This window comes from Cnephaeus nilssonii (genome assembly GCF_951640355.1).
Source record: "Cnephaeus nilssonii genome assembly, chromosome: 3".
Classification (NCBI taxonomy): Eukaryota; Metazoa; Chordata; class Mammalia; order Chiroptera; family Vespertilionidae; genus Cnephaeus; species Cnephaeus nilssonii.
The window spans coordinates 77199042-77206678 of record NC_137074.1 but is presented as its reverse complement, the minus strand read 5'-3'; the positions used below and the strand labels follow the sequence as shown (position 1 = coordinate 77206678).

The 7637-nt window shown below is 43.7% G+C and overlaps 2 pseudogenes across 2 annotated transcripts; both read left to right on the top strand.

Moving 5' to 3' along the window:
• Positions 1-1810: 1810 nt before the first annotated feature.
• LOC307096740 (rho GTPase-activating protein 20-like) lies at positions 1811-3607 on the top strand (annotated as a pseudogene). Its single transcript has one exon. The product of its transcript is annotated as a rho GTPase-activating protein 20-like (transcript).
• A 12-nt stretch (positions 3608-3619) lies between these two features.
• Positions 3620-5163, top strand: LOC307096739 (rho GTPase-activating protein 20-like; annotated as a pseudogene). The gene is made up of 2 exons: positions 3620-3854; positions 4310-5163. The product of its transcript is annotated as a rho GTPase-activating protein 20-like (transcript).
• The last annotated feature ends 2474 nt before the right edge of the window (positions 5164-7637 follow it).

Below are 7637 nucleotides of genomic sequence, written 5' to 3'. Positions count from 1 at the left end.
TATAAAGATGTTGATATGGGTTTAAGTTAAAAGGTTTTAAGTATGTGTTTTCCAAAATGAGTATATGAATTCTTTGGGACATGAGTGAAAACAGCTTTCACCTCTTCTGCTAATACTACTGGTTGACAACTGCATGAAATCATCATGATTTCAGGTATGCAAGAGCAATGTGAAATGTCCTTTCTATTGCTATTGGATGAGGACTACTCTCAACAGTAGCCCAATGACCATTGTTCCTTGATTGCTTAACAGAGGGGAACCTGCATGTATCCCAATACCTTATTCCCAACATTTTCCTAATTGACCCCTTCTTTTCAATTGATCCATGACATTCTTAGGACTTCTAGAATGGATGTTGAGAGCATTGAATAGGAAGGGGGTGGGTGGCCAGGAAGCTCTTATATCCAGGCAAATGGTCAACTAGAGAGATTTTGGCTGTTTGGTGGGAAAATTCTTTTAATAACTATCTGAATCAAATTGATTACCTCTTGCCTTCCCCCTGCCCTATATTTCTAGTTCTTTTTTCTGAATTTCAGATTTCTTTTCATCTAAAATCCACAGGCTCAATACTTTTGAATGATCTTCAAAAATTGCTTTCTTTAGTCGGCATTTATAAAATTATCTGCTTGCTATATTTCACCTTTTTTTAATAAATAACATTCAAAGCTCATTACCCACCCTCCCTAACACTAAGTATGGTGGGATGTTCCCATGTTCTAACATGATCCTATTCATCCCCTAACCCTGGCCTTTGTTGATTGGTTCTAGGCCATTGTTCAATTACAGTATTAGGAAGACTTGAGTTTCAAGTAAAAGAAAACCTGATGATTAAGAGTACCTTAATTTACTTTTTTTCCCATAGAACAGAAACTTCAAAGGTAGGCAGCCCAGGGCTGGTGCATCTGCTCAAGGATGTCATTAGGACTCAGGCTCATTATATCTTATGGCTCCACAAACTTGTTCATGGGACTTTCATAATCTTGGTACAAATGGTGGCTGGAACTCCATATCTAACAGCATATTACTGTAGGGAGGAATTATTTGGGAGGCTGAAGGCAGAGAAAGTAAAGGACTAAATAGGCAGTTATTATGACTTTCTTTTATAAAATGATTCTAGGATATTTGAGTATAATATAAACTTCTATGAAAAGCTAATTTTAAAATTACTTCAGTTATATTCCATTGAGAGCACTTGGAATTTTAGCTGAGTCCCACCTTCCTGCTTTACTGAGCCTTGCCCTGGCTGCTCCAGTCCTCTGCCTATTATTGATGATCCAGCCAAGTAAAATGAATGAGTGGGACACTGCTAGTGTATGGAACTGTTGCAGCTGAGAGATCAGGAACATCTGCCAGCAAAACTGGAGACTCTAAGGGAACAGACTGGGAGATCCTCCTCCCTAACAGGTGTGCTAACCCAAGGAGGCCTGGCACCAATAAGGGGAAGACACTGAGCCAGCCTGCTATGCCACAGGAGGAACATCCTCTGGAGCTACACACACCCACTTTCTCAGGACCAGACCAGCCAAACAGCTTTCTCCTTGTTCACGCAAGGGACCCTTACTCTTCTTCCAAATCTCCCTGGGGTACTCAGTATTCTGTATATTCAGTGTTTGATTCGAATCAGTCTCTGAATACCCAGCAGCCTTTGTCTGCCGCTCCATTCTCCACAGGGTTGGCAAAGCAGTCCTTTCCTTCACAAACCTCCAATCCCCCACCGCACTCCTCAGCTAGGGGGGCAGTCAAGATTGGGAGATTGCCTTTCTCTAGGCCCTGAAGGTAGTCATCAGGGCTGGTGGTGTCCCAACATACCATGAAGAAAATGGAAACACTAGAAAAAAGGAGGAGGAGTGCTCCATCTCTTACCACAGATAAAGTCCTACAAAAATTGCCTAATACCAAGAATTTGACTCCTGCTAGTCTGGACACCTGTGCATTTCTATCATCATTTCTGTGATCCATTAAGACTTTGGTATTTGACAGCCAGGTAGAACTCAAAAGAGGCTGGCAGAGATGGAGGTGGCATCATTTCCTGTTCAATTAACTGTTTGTTGTGGCCAAAATAAAATATAACTACAACTTCAAGATGAAAAATAAAATTAAGTGACATGTGGGCAGCAAGCTGTGTGGGTAAAGTGGGAGAAGGCAATACTAATGCCATGAGATCATTTGTCCTGGGCTGGCCCACAGGGAACTTTGTGGCCACTTTCAGCTCATAGAAGCAAAGGACAAATGGCTCTCTCCTTCAGAGATACATCAATATAAAGAAGGAGAAGGACTATCCAAAAAGCAATCCCCTCAAAATCTTCACCAAGGACATTGGGAATAGCACTATTAAAAAACTATAATAATAAGGAATTGAGATACAGCCAATGAAGTTACCAACACATCACTACCAAAGCTAAGGATACCTGTCTCTGAGAGAGATGACCAGTTATGGGTCTCTTCTGGCAAAGAGGAGGCACCATGTCCACTCATTGGACATGAATATCTCTATGGAACTAAAATGAGCCATCTTAGAGACAGTGCACTCCCAACACAAGGACCAGAGGATTCCACCAGACATTCCAACCTCTGAGAGTCCTTCCTCATAGAACAGCTGCCCTGGGAGGTACAGGGACAGTTCACCCTGCAGGCCAACTGCCTAGTGTGGCCACGCAGCTGAATGATTCAGATCAGAAGACATTTAAAAGGAGATCTATCGTAAATTGGGCCTTTGGGTGGGGTTCTGGCACTCATCTGGAAAACTTTCCCATGTCACCAACCTCTTCTATGCCAGGACAGCTTTTTCTGTGCCTGTGCCAAGTATCTGTGAGAATGACAATCGTCCCAAACTTGTCTCACATATGCTTTTTTGTTTCTTAATCTAAAAGGACCCCTCACAAAAGGCCTCTTCAATCATCCAATGTGAAATCTCCTAGAGAGTTGAAAGAGAAACTGAATTCCAGAGTTGAGGTACACCTGGACTGTGAGTCTGTTTTTGTGTTAGCATCTGTTTTAAAGGTTTTTCTACAAAATATTCCCAGAAGTATTTTTTCTTCAGATTCCATCATCACTAGGTCTATGTTTTGGATCAAGGAAATGATGCAGAGAAAATAAGTACAATTCAAAGGTTATTAGACCAGCTTCCAAGAACTAATGTTGTTATCTAAGGTAACCTTTTGGGGTGCTACACAACACTGAGCAACACTGCTCACCCAATCAGATGACTGCATTTAAGTTAGTGGAGTGTATAGCTCCAAGCATTCTTTGGCCTCCTACTTCCTCCAGCCCAGAACTGAAAAACAATTTATAAAAAAGGTTACTCTGCTTATTCAATTTCTGATTGAAATTGTGGTCAAATATTGGGAGCAGAAATCACTTCCCTCTTTGGAGAGGTTTCAGTGAGATTTGATACTAGAGAGAATGCCTCCAATATCTTTTGCTTACAAATGACTGACTTCCCTTTCTGACAGCTTGGAAAAATGGGCTGAATGTGGATGTTGATGTTCCATGCAGTGACTTGGTAAAGAACCTTGATAGGGGGAACAGAATCATGGACTGTGTCTTAACCATTAGTGATGATGACCTTGAACAGCCTGAGGTGGATGGTCTTTTAACTTTGACTTAGAAAGCTCTAAACATGAAGACATTCAAGTGGAATGGCCTCTTGTGTCCAAGAAGTGACCGTTACAGTACTGCACAGAGAGGCCACACTGCAGGAACATGTGGAGACCCTATCAGGCTGACCTCACCCAGCTGTCTGACCACAGCTGCAGCAAAAAGCCCAAGGCGACACCTGCATAGCTTGAAGCCTAGCATCAACTACCTAGATTCAATGCTTTGCTGTCTCATGCAGTTTTACCAGAAAAAGCTTCGCAAGTCCAGTCATGATGTAATTCTCTTAAAAAAGATGAGGAACATCTCAGGCAGAATTAACCCCTACAGGAATAGGGTAAGATGTATCTTAAACAGAGTTTAGTCACAGGCCCTAATATCAAAAAATATCTCACTAAGAAAAATGCTAAGATGAAAGCTTGTTTGGTAATGAAGGAAATCACGTGAAGCTTCTCTCTAAATGGAAGTTAGAGGCCATTTCTGTGGCATCTTGCAGTCACATGTCCTCACATGATCATCCCAGGAACTAGCCCTGTGACTCAGATAGACAAGGACATGCCCTTCCACGCACAAATGATGTCCTCAAGAGTTTAAAGAGGCAACAGCACTGCTCAGAGACCAACACTGATGGCCAGCCCTGCAAACTGATCTATCTCAGAAGGATATTCTTAAAGAAGCAAAACTAAGTACTGGACTGGTCCCTTGAATGGGGAAGATGATCGTCTAAAATAGCACAAGTCTTTGCAAATGGAAGGGCAAAAGCTTAGTAATCAGAGTTCAGTCATGGGGACTGAGGTGGGCAGGAGTAGTACCAAAAAGTAAAATGCTATGATTTTACCCTCCAGATTAACGTATACTTTCCCATCTGGCTCATCAGTGAGCTCCCAAGGCTGCTGCTTCTCAGATTGCTGAACATTCCGTCTTTACACCCATTAAAACTTCCTCTCCAATCGATTCCACTTTCAACCTCATAGCAAGGAGGGAAAACTTTCTTTTTACTTTGCAGTTCCAGTCTCGTTTCTGGAATGCTTTCTATCTCCACTGGGCAGACCAGCAGCTGCCTGGCTTTTACAAAAAAGTGACCCTGTAGAGTGTGATCCACAAATGCATTCTGTAACTCTTCACCTCAGCACATGGTTGAGAAATGGTTTGGCCAATTTGAAAAATTGGTACCACAAAAATTGACAATGGCATATAGATCAGAGGAAAATAAAATAGCTTCCCTAAAAGAACCCTTGGAGACACCTCCCCTTGGTTCTGGTATTCCAGAAGCCAACTCCCTGCAAGAGAAACAGAAAGATGCTCCTGAGGGCAACTGAAGGAATTGGAGCTGTGAAGACAGCCTGCAGTATAGCTCTTATCCCAGCCAAGACTCAGAGAAACACAATAGCTCTCCATTCAGCCTAGTGGAAGACACCTCAGCTTTGTATGAAGTTACATGATAAGGGAAAGAGTAGTGGGCAGTGCTCTCCTGGTACTTCAACTTGTTTGAGATCCTCACACAGCTTTTTGATTGTTGAAGATGTGTCTAGCTCAGACTCATGGCCTACAGTAGTTAGTGATGTTTGAAACAAAAATTCAACCAAAGACATTTAACCACAAGAATCTGATGTCTAGAGGAACAGAAATTGGGCTAATAATGACATCAAGATAATAATTATGACTTTTAAAAAAATAAAACACCAGAAGATTCCAACATGGCGGCCAGCAGGATGGCAGTGAAGGAGAATATGTGAGTATGTAAAGGAGTGAGAGGGGTGTGTGTGGACATCTGTGGTGTGTGTGTGGGTGAGTAAGGGACAGTTAGATCTCACAGGAGTCTCAGGGACTAGCAGAAAGGGCTCTCCTGGACACAGAGCCCCTACTACTGCAGTGGGCACTTCCAGACCCGTGAGGCTTGAGCCCAGAGCTCATGCCATCTTGAAGGGGGGAGCAACAGAGGCCAGGAGTTCAGCAACACCAACATCCAGACGGGCCCCAGACACCACCCAGCACCCACGCAAAGAGCTGCTCACCTGCCACCCCTTCAGTGAGTGGCGACCTACCTCACTGCCAGCTCCCAGTAGGGACCACAGGATAGAGAGACCATACATATTATGCCTCTCTGCCTGAACACCCAGACCTGGCACTTCAGGATCCCAAGCATGCCACCACCTGGTCCCGGTGTCAGCACCCCACGTGCCAGCACCCCATGTACTAGGACCTAGCTTGCCTGGACACTGTGTGCCCATTCCCCACACATGGAACCAGAGCTTCAGGGACCCTGCATCCCCAGCCCCAGCGCTCCTCATAGCCTCATGCCTGGCCCAGTGCTTCAGAAACCTGTGTGCACCCGGTGACTGGGCACTCAGACTTGGTGCTTCAGGGAGCTCCATGTGCCAGTGCCCAGTCTCTGCACCACCACCCCACACACCTTGTCACAGCATTCTTGATCACCAGACCCAGAACTGGTGTCTCAGGGACCTGTGCACCCAAAGCCACTGGGTCTGGTGGCACACGCCCAGACCCAGTTATTCAGGACCCCCATGCGCCAGGACCTGTCTCACCAAGACACTGTGCATCTGTTCCTCGTGCCTGTAATCGGTGATTCAAGGACCATGCGTGCCTGGCCCCAGCGTGCCCATGGCACCGGGAATCAGCACTTCAGAGACCCTGCAGGAGTCACACACCAGAAGAAATGAGCACATGCCCCCGCTGACCCCAGGCACCTGCATAGGACAACTGAGGAACAGATTCACAGGGGAAAAGAATACAACTCAGAGCAGAGACAAAGATGTAAGATTTGAGGTAAACCAAGACTCTAGGTTAAGGAGTCCTGGGCCATTGGATCACTAAGGGCTTCAAGTATTCAGGCCTCAAGCAGGTTGCCCAGGGCCAGAAAGTGACAGCAACTCATAATACAAAGAAACAAATACAAAGAGACTGCAAAAATGGGGAGACAAAGAAACAACCCCCAAAGGAAAGAAAAGGAGGAATCATCAGAAATGGAACTAAATGATATTAAGGCAAGCAATATGTCAGAGAAAGAATTCAGAGTAAGGGTCACACAGTTCCTAAACCGGCTATGTGAGAAAATCCACAACATATATGTAAGAACTAAGAGGAAATGAAGAAAGATAAAGCTACAATAAAAAACACAATGGAATATTTTCAACAGTAGATTAGAAGAAGCGGAAAAAAGAATCAATGAGTTGGAAGAGAGGGCAAAAAAACACACCCAATCTGAACAGCAATTGGAGAAAACAATAGAAAACAGGAGGAGAGCTTTGAGACAACATGAAATGAAGCAAAACCCATATAATAGGGGTGCCAGAAGGACAAAAGGAGCAAGGATTAGAAAACCCATTTGAAGAAATAATGAAAGAAAATTTTCATGACTTGGGGACAAAAAAAGTTACATAAGCACAGAGTGCTAAACAAGATGAACTCAAAAGCCCCACACCAAAACACATCTTAATTACAATGGCAAACATTAACAACAAAGAGAGAATCTTAAGGGCTGAAAGAGAGAGAATCTAATGGGATCTCCCATTAGATTATCAAAAGATTTCTCAACAGAAACACATCAGGCCAGAAGGGAGTGGAATGAAGTATACAAAGTGATGCAAAGCAAGGGACTGAATCCAAGAATAATATACCCAGCAAGGCTATCATTCAAAATTGAAGGGGAAATCAAGAGCTTTGCAGACAAAAAAAAGGCTGAGGGAGTTTGTCACTACCAAGCCAGTAATGCAAGAAATGCTAAAGGAACTGTTGTAAAAAGAAGAAATAGAAAGGGAAGAAGGAACACAGGCATAAATAATAAAAATGGCTACAAACAAGTACTTATCCTATATAATAAAAGTCTAATATGCTAAATGTCCAGTCATCCATTCAACCAATCAAAGCATAATATGCTAATGATATGCTAAGGCCACTCAACCGCTCACTATGACATACACTGACCACGAGGGGGCAGACGCTCCGACTGGTAGGTTAGCTTGCTGCTGGGGTCTGGCAGATTGGGAATGATGAGATGGGCTGGACATGCCTGGAGCCTTCCT